Raw genomic sequence first — 6668 nt, 5'->3', positions numbered from 1 at the left:
TTGTTCACTGAAATTCTGTTCACTGTTACAGATGGATCTTCTTGAACACCACTGCTATCCAAGGGCCCATTGACTACCCAGCCAAGTACAGTTCTGACACCATATGGGCCATTATCTTTACTGTTAATGACTTCCCAAGGTTCTAATAACCTTGGAGCATTGGTACCAATCAACAGATCAACCTCAGAATTTATAGATGGCATTTTAATGCTTGACAAATATGGCCATCTTATTAAATCTTTTGATGTTATCATATCATTTTTGGTCACAGGCATTTGTCTCTGTGTGATAACTTCTGGCAGAGGGTAAAATGTATTGCTCTCAAAACCAGCCACCTCAAGATCACACAGAGAAAATGCTGGACTTATTTTAGATTGGCCCATTGTTCGAAGAAGCACTTGTGTTCGCTTTCCAGTGAGGTTCAGTTGATGCATTAGCCTTTCAGAGCAAAATGTTCCAGTGCTACCTGGATCCAAGAAGGCATATGTTTGGATGGTGCATTGTCCTTTTATTGCTTTAACCTTTACAGGGAGCACTGACAGCATTCCACGATCCTTACCGGCCCCTGTATGGCCACAAGTTGCATTCACAATTGAGGAGGATTCCGATATTTCTGTTTCAGACTCAGGAGAACTTGTTTCTCTTCTTATATGTAGCACAGTTGGATGCCTTTCATTGCAAATTCCACAAGTTAATCGTGCTTCACAGTTCCTGCTGAGGTGGCCCCGCTGCAGACAGCCAAAACATAATCCTTTTCTTCTCAGCAGAAAAACTTTGTCCTTGTGAAGTTTTCTTTTAAATTGTTTGCATTCTTCTAGTGGGTGGGCTTCTGAACAACAAGCACAACAGCAATCACTTCCTCTAGTTGCAGCATGTTGCTGATCAACCTCTCCTGAAGCATTTACAGATGTCACAGTGCTAGCCACTACATTCCCCTTGGTCTTAATCCCAGGTTGCCGTTGACGACTAATGGATGATGTACTGAACCCGTAATCTTGTAATTCTCCAAAAAAAGGATCTGACAAAATCTTAACATGTCGTTCAATGAATGCAACCATATTACTAAATCCTGCCCGGTGTCCAGTTGTCTCCATTATATCATAGGCCTTATTTCTCCAATGCTCTCGTAACTTATATGGCAGCTTAGCAAGGATTGCTCTCATATTTACGGGCATGTCAAGCTCTTGCACATACTCCAGCTCTTCCATTACATTACAGCAGCCACGCAAAAACAAAGAATAGCTCTGCAATGCCCTTATATCCTCAGTTCTTATTGTTGGCCAAGACAAAGCCTTGTTAATATATGCAGTTGCAACCTTGTAAGGGTTTCCAAAATGTTCTTGCAATAAAGTCTTTGCTACAGTATAGCCATAATCGGGATCCATATGCTGACAACTGCGCACCAGCTCATGAGGCTGACCTTTAGTAAACTGTTCGAGGTAGTACAAACAGTCAGCATTAGTTGTTTTGGTTTCAACTCCTTGTTCAAAGGCTTTAATAAAGGCTTTGTATTGTAAAGGATCACCATCAAAAACAGGAATGTCCCGTGGTGGGAGAGTCATACTCCGTTGCTGCTTTACTAAGGCTGCTGTGATTTCAGTTTGTCTGCTCATAATGGTAAGAAGTTCTTCAGGTAATTGTAAACTGTTAGATGGTTGGGTTGTACTCTCGTTATGTGGACTCCCAACAGGGTACTGTTTTGTTGCTGTGGTTCTCTTTGATCTTACATCCATATATTTATTTTCCTTTGATGCCAATTTTAGTTCATCTCTTTGTTTAATTTGGTTTACACCATCCTGTTGAGTTGTTGGATTTTCAATTTCATTTTTAGGAAGAAACTCTTTTACAGATGGGTCCAAACTTTGTTTCAATCCCTTTTCCTTTGTTTTCTTTTTATAGTATGAGCTCACTGAGTTTGAAGTTTGTGAGGAACACTCCAGCTTTTTATACATCTCCATCTGCAAGTCAGATTCAGCCAACTCAGTTTCCAGTGCAAGCATCTCTTTTCTTTTCCTCAATTTTTCCTCCTCTTCTTCAATAGCATGTCTTTCCTTTATAGCCTTCACACGGGCCAAAACTGAAGCCCTTTTGGCTGCTGCCTTTAACTTTACAGATGAAGTGATGCTGGAATTAACACTCCTTTGTGAATGTCCACTAACATTTGACACACTGTCAATGGGATTTACACCATCGTCATCATCATTATCATCATTTTTGCTCATTTCAGTTTGAGAGAGCCACTTATTCACACTAGAAATAGACTCATTATTAGAAATCATTTTTGCTTTAAACCATACTTCATGATTTTCTTTTTCATCATGTGGCAAAAAACCCAAAAAAGACTCATGCAAACATTTAGCATCATCACACAACTTAATCAACATATCAAGAGCACTTAAAACTTTTGTTCTTTCACCTTTAGACATTAAATCATGAATTTCATATCTTATATTACCCGTTTTGTTTAATTTTGATTTTCGTTCCTTTTGTAATGTTTCAAGTTTTTCAGCCAAGGCCTTTTCTGTTAATTTAACAGTACGTTTTTGAGTTTCCCCACCGGTAGCCATCTGTTCAGTCTCAGTATTTTTGTCCATTTCCATAATGCAAGGGTCCACTTGGAAGAACGCGCGAACAACAACTAATAAATGAGCCTCGAACGCAAAGAGGTATGCCCAATTATTATTTAAACGACGCAGTTACCAATGCATTGGTTTTAATGTGTGCACACAAAACAAAAACAAAAAAACAAAAAAAGAAGGCCATCAAGGTGTAGCGCTACACATACCTCGTTGGGCGCCTGTTGACATTCCGTGATCCAATCCACGACGACATTCAAAGGTCCAGGAACTCCATCCAGCGATCTGATCCTCCTCAATCTCTGACTGTCACCGCGTCCATATGATCCGTTGCTGCAGCGGCCGCAGCCTGATGCTTAAGCTCTTGTAGCAATAGTCCAAGTGACGAACACCAGCTCATCTCAGCCCAAACTGTCTCAGTCTGCTCCACGTAGTCTCCATTACTTTGTTCAAAGACATCGCAGTTCATCAAAGTTCGAATAACAAAGGGCAAGTTTTTGACAGTATTATAGCCAGTTTCACACTGCACTATTTTGCGTTGATCCGTTGCTGCTTGTTATGACGCGCCTGGCGGCTAACGTACCTGTCGATCGCGTGTAAACGTGATTCAAACGATCCTCTTGCAGTACATAAGTTGTTCCAGCCAGATGAACCATTTTGTGCATAAAAAATCATTTATTCCACAATGCACGGCCACAGGGATAACAACGACTCCGCCACAGCGGTCAAAAACTTGTATGCCCTTCCGGATTCAACACCTGTCAATTACCTGTCATCTCTTCATTTATATACTGGAGCCGACAGCCCCATCTAGTGATCACAAACAAAACAAACAAAAAAATAAATAAATAAAAAGAAACAAAAAATACACATATTTGGCTCCAATAGTGCCCCTTGGTCTCCTGGAGCTGAGCTGAGGACCACACCTGAGATCCATCAGTCATCAGGAGATCAGCTTTATAAGCAGCGGCTGAGCTTCCCTTCATTGCCAGAGTGTTGAATAAGTTATGGTAGCCTACCTGAGCCAACCAGTCTGTTTGACTCTCTGACTCCCTTGAAACCTAGAACCAGATCCTGATCAGTTTTTGTCCTCTCTGTTCTTCTAGGAAGATCCTGACTGAAACCTGGAGCTCTGGTGGAGCTCATGTTTGGGAAACCTGCCAGCCTGCTCTGAGAAGCCAAACCTGAAGAACCTCAGCCTGCACCACCCTGCCAGTTCTCTGGAGAGAACTTGGAGACCCACTCAAGGTCTGAACCAACTCTGAACAACTCTGAAGCCAGTTCCTGCCTCTGCTAAGCCCTCTGCAAATCCTCTGTCTCTGGACCCAACCGGTACTCTCCCTCTGACGCTCAGCCTGAAGCTCTGGACCGATGATCCTGTGATACCAGCCCCGAACCCGTTTCCAACACCTGTCTGACTCAGTGTGTGTTCTGCATGTGGGTTAGGAACCTAAAACCCATCATGACAGCAAGTCTTCTCCACATCATAGTGGCCATCTTTCAGTTAATTTGGATAGAATGTGCAGCACAATTTGATTTATAATAAATGATAAATATATGTGTCCTTGTCTTTAGCATATACTACACACTTACCTCTAGTACCGGTGGAAACAAAAGTCCTTGCTGTAATGGGATAATGTAGAGGGGAGAAGACTACACATTTGCATGTTGACACAGAATATGGATGCTGTACCCAGATGGTAAAATCTGAATCCTGTTTATAGACTTAATGTGGTTACAAGTAGTAAACACAAAACAGCCCACTTTCCTGAGAGGTACAGTAGACATCTCTCATACAGGCACTACATAAGGTAAGATTTGCCACCTTGGTTATCACCAAACTGGATCATATTTTTTACCAATCCTACAGGCTGCATAAAAGAAGTCTCGTCCTGATTGGGAACAGAATTTAGCTCTTGTACTGTTTGGCAGGAAAAAAAAAAAAAAGTGGTTCCAATTAATTTCTTTCTCTTCCCTGTATGGAATGATGGCCTTAAACTGGTCCTTGCTTGAACTTGCAGAACTACATAAACAGGAAGAAATATGGTCCAGGGCTATCTGACAGCAAAATGTTAACTGAGATGCTAAAAAGAGATATTTGGTGTGCATAGAATGAGGTAATTGATGGAGAATAGGAAGAAGTGGGAGTTGTAAAGTATCTGTTGCCAGGGTTATGTGTGCACTGCAAAAAAATGACATCTAAATTAGTAATCTTTTCTTTAAATAAGTGCATTTTTTCTTGAATTAAGGATTTAAGTGAGACTGCCAATGGAACAAGACAATTTACACTTAAAATAAGAAAAAAACAATTGCATTTTCTTATTTCAGGTGCATAATATCTAAATACCTTATTTTAAGAGTAAAAATACTAATTCCATTGGCAGATAATCTTATCTACCTGCTCAAATTAGGGGTAAATACCCTTAATTTAAGACATTTTTACTCATTTTGAGATCATTTTTGCAGTGTGGTGAGGTTGTTGCTGGCGTACCGTAGGTATGCAAAATGGGTTCTGAGGATGGTGAGAGGCTAGCCAGCCACTGTGGTGAGCAAGCTGGTTATTTCCTGCATGTGATGAACTGAGAGTGAGAATTTTTATTCTCCACTGCAGAAGTAAAGAGGAGAGAAATTCCCACTATTTTTGAGGGCATGTCATCCACATCAATGTCTGGGTCAGATGGGAAACTTGTACATCACAACTGGCTCCGGTGAGGTAAAGTCTGTGAATCGTCTTTCAAACTCTGCTGCAATGTTCTTATCTTGGCCAATGTGCAAGGCACATCCTTTCCAGCCAAGTTCATTAGTCATTGGTCACAGATCTTGTTTAGCAGAGGAACTTTACTATGACTAAAAAAGGTTTCAGCTCAGAAATGTGCCACAATTTTTCCTCTGTTTGTTTACCCTACATCAGTATGCAGCAATAACTCAAATGCTCCACGTCAGTGTCCTGCATGTTCACGGAGCCTGGAGCTTGTTGGTCGATGAGGAGGTGGTAGTGGATAAGGTTAGAAAAAGCATAATGTTTCTTACATAAAGCTATGAAGACATTTGTGGAAAATGACTATAGCTGGCACTCCATCTGTGGAAATAGAAAAAAGTTTACAGAAAGGCCACAACCGTTGCATTATGCTGGTTATGTCCTTGGACTCATCAAAATAAAGTGAAAAAAAACTCACATTGATGTCCTTCATGAGCTGTTCATGAATGTTTTGCACAAAGCCTTGTGATAGTTTCTGGACAACTGCACATGCGTATTAACTTTTATTATTTCAGATTTAATGTTCAAATTCAAAAAAAAAAAAAAAGAGTGTAAGTACGCCCTAGAAAGAGCCCTTCACCAACTTGCTATGTCCGAATGTTTTTTTCTGTTTTTCTGGAATGCGACTTACTGAAAATGATGCAGTGGTAGATGCCTTTTCAGTTGCATTTGGTCTCATAAGAAGGGACTGCTAAGCTGGTTGAGGCTGTAATTCTCTAATTCTAAACATTTGTAGTAACTGTAAGAGCAATAAAGCAAAAAAGATAGAATATGCAAAAACTATGTAAAATTCATAGTTGCAGTTTATATTTTATTTCATTCTTAGTTCATGTCATTGTGCATTTAATAGTTCTAAGAAAAAAAGTTATCGATATAGAAACAGTTTGATGAAGCTGCCTTAGAGTGATGTAACTGAGAACCTGCAGCACCAGTTTAGTCAGAGCTGTGCAAGGCATGGGAGCAGAAAGTTTTCTTACCGTGCGCCTTCTGATTTGTAACCCTTTTTATTTTCTAAGTAAAGACACCAAAACTCTAAGAACTTTTCATGTCGTGCACATGAAGAAATTACAGTGTCTGCAGCTCTAAGTGGTATTTTTGAAAGCTGAAGGAAGATTGCCACTACAGTCACATTTGGCAGTATAATCCCTTTCCTAGGTTATAAGTAATTTAAAAACTCCTTTACAGGTTTCTTTTTTTTTTTGCTATTGAAATCCTGGTTGTAGATATTAGACAAACATAACAAACACCCCTTACTAATGAAAACACTGCAAACAATAAAGATGTGTAGTGCTTTTTAAGCTAATTCACTTCTGGTATTTTTTATTTTTTTTCCT

This window comes from Cyprinodon tularosa, unplaced genomic scaffold, assembly GCF_016077235.1.
Source record: "Cyprinodon tularosa strain WSP-4 unplaced genomic scaffold, ASM1607723v1 ctg434, whole genome shotgun sequence".
In the NCBI taxonomy this organism is placed as follows: Eukaryota; Metazoa; Chordata; class Actinopteri; order Cyprinodontiformes; family Cyprinodontidae; genus Cyprinodon; species Cyprinodon tularosa.
This window is presented reverse-complemented; position numbering follows the sequence as displayed.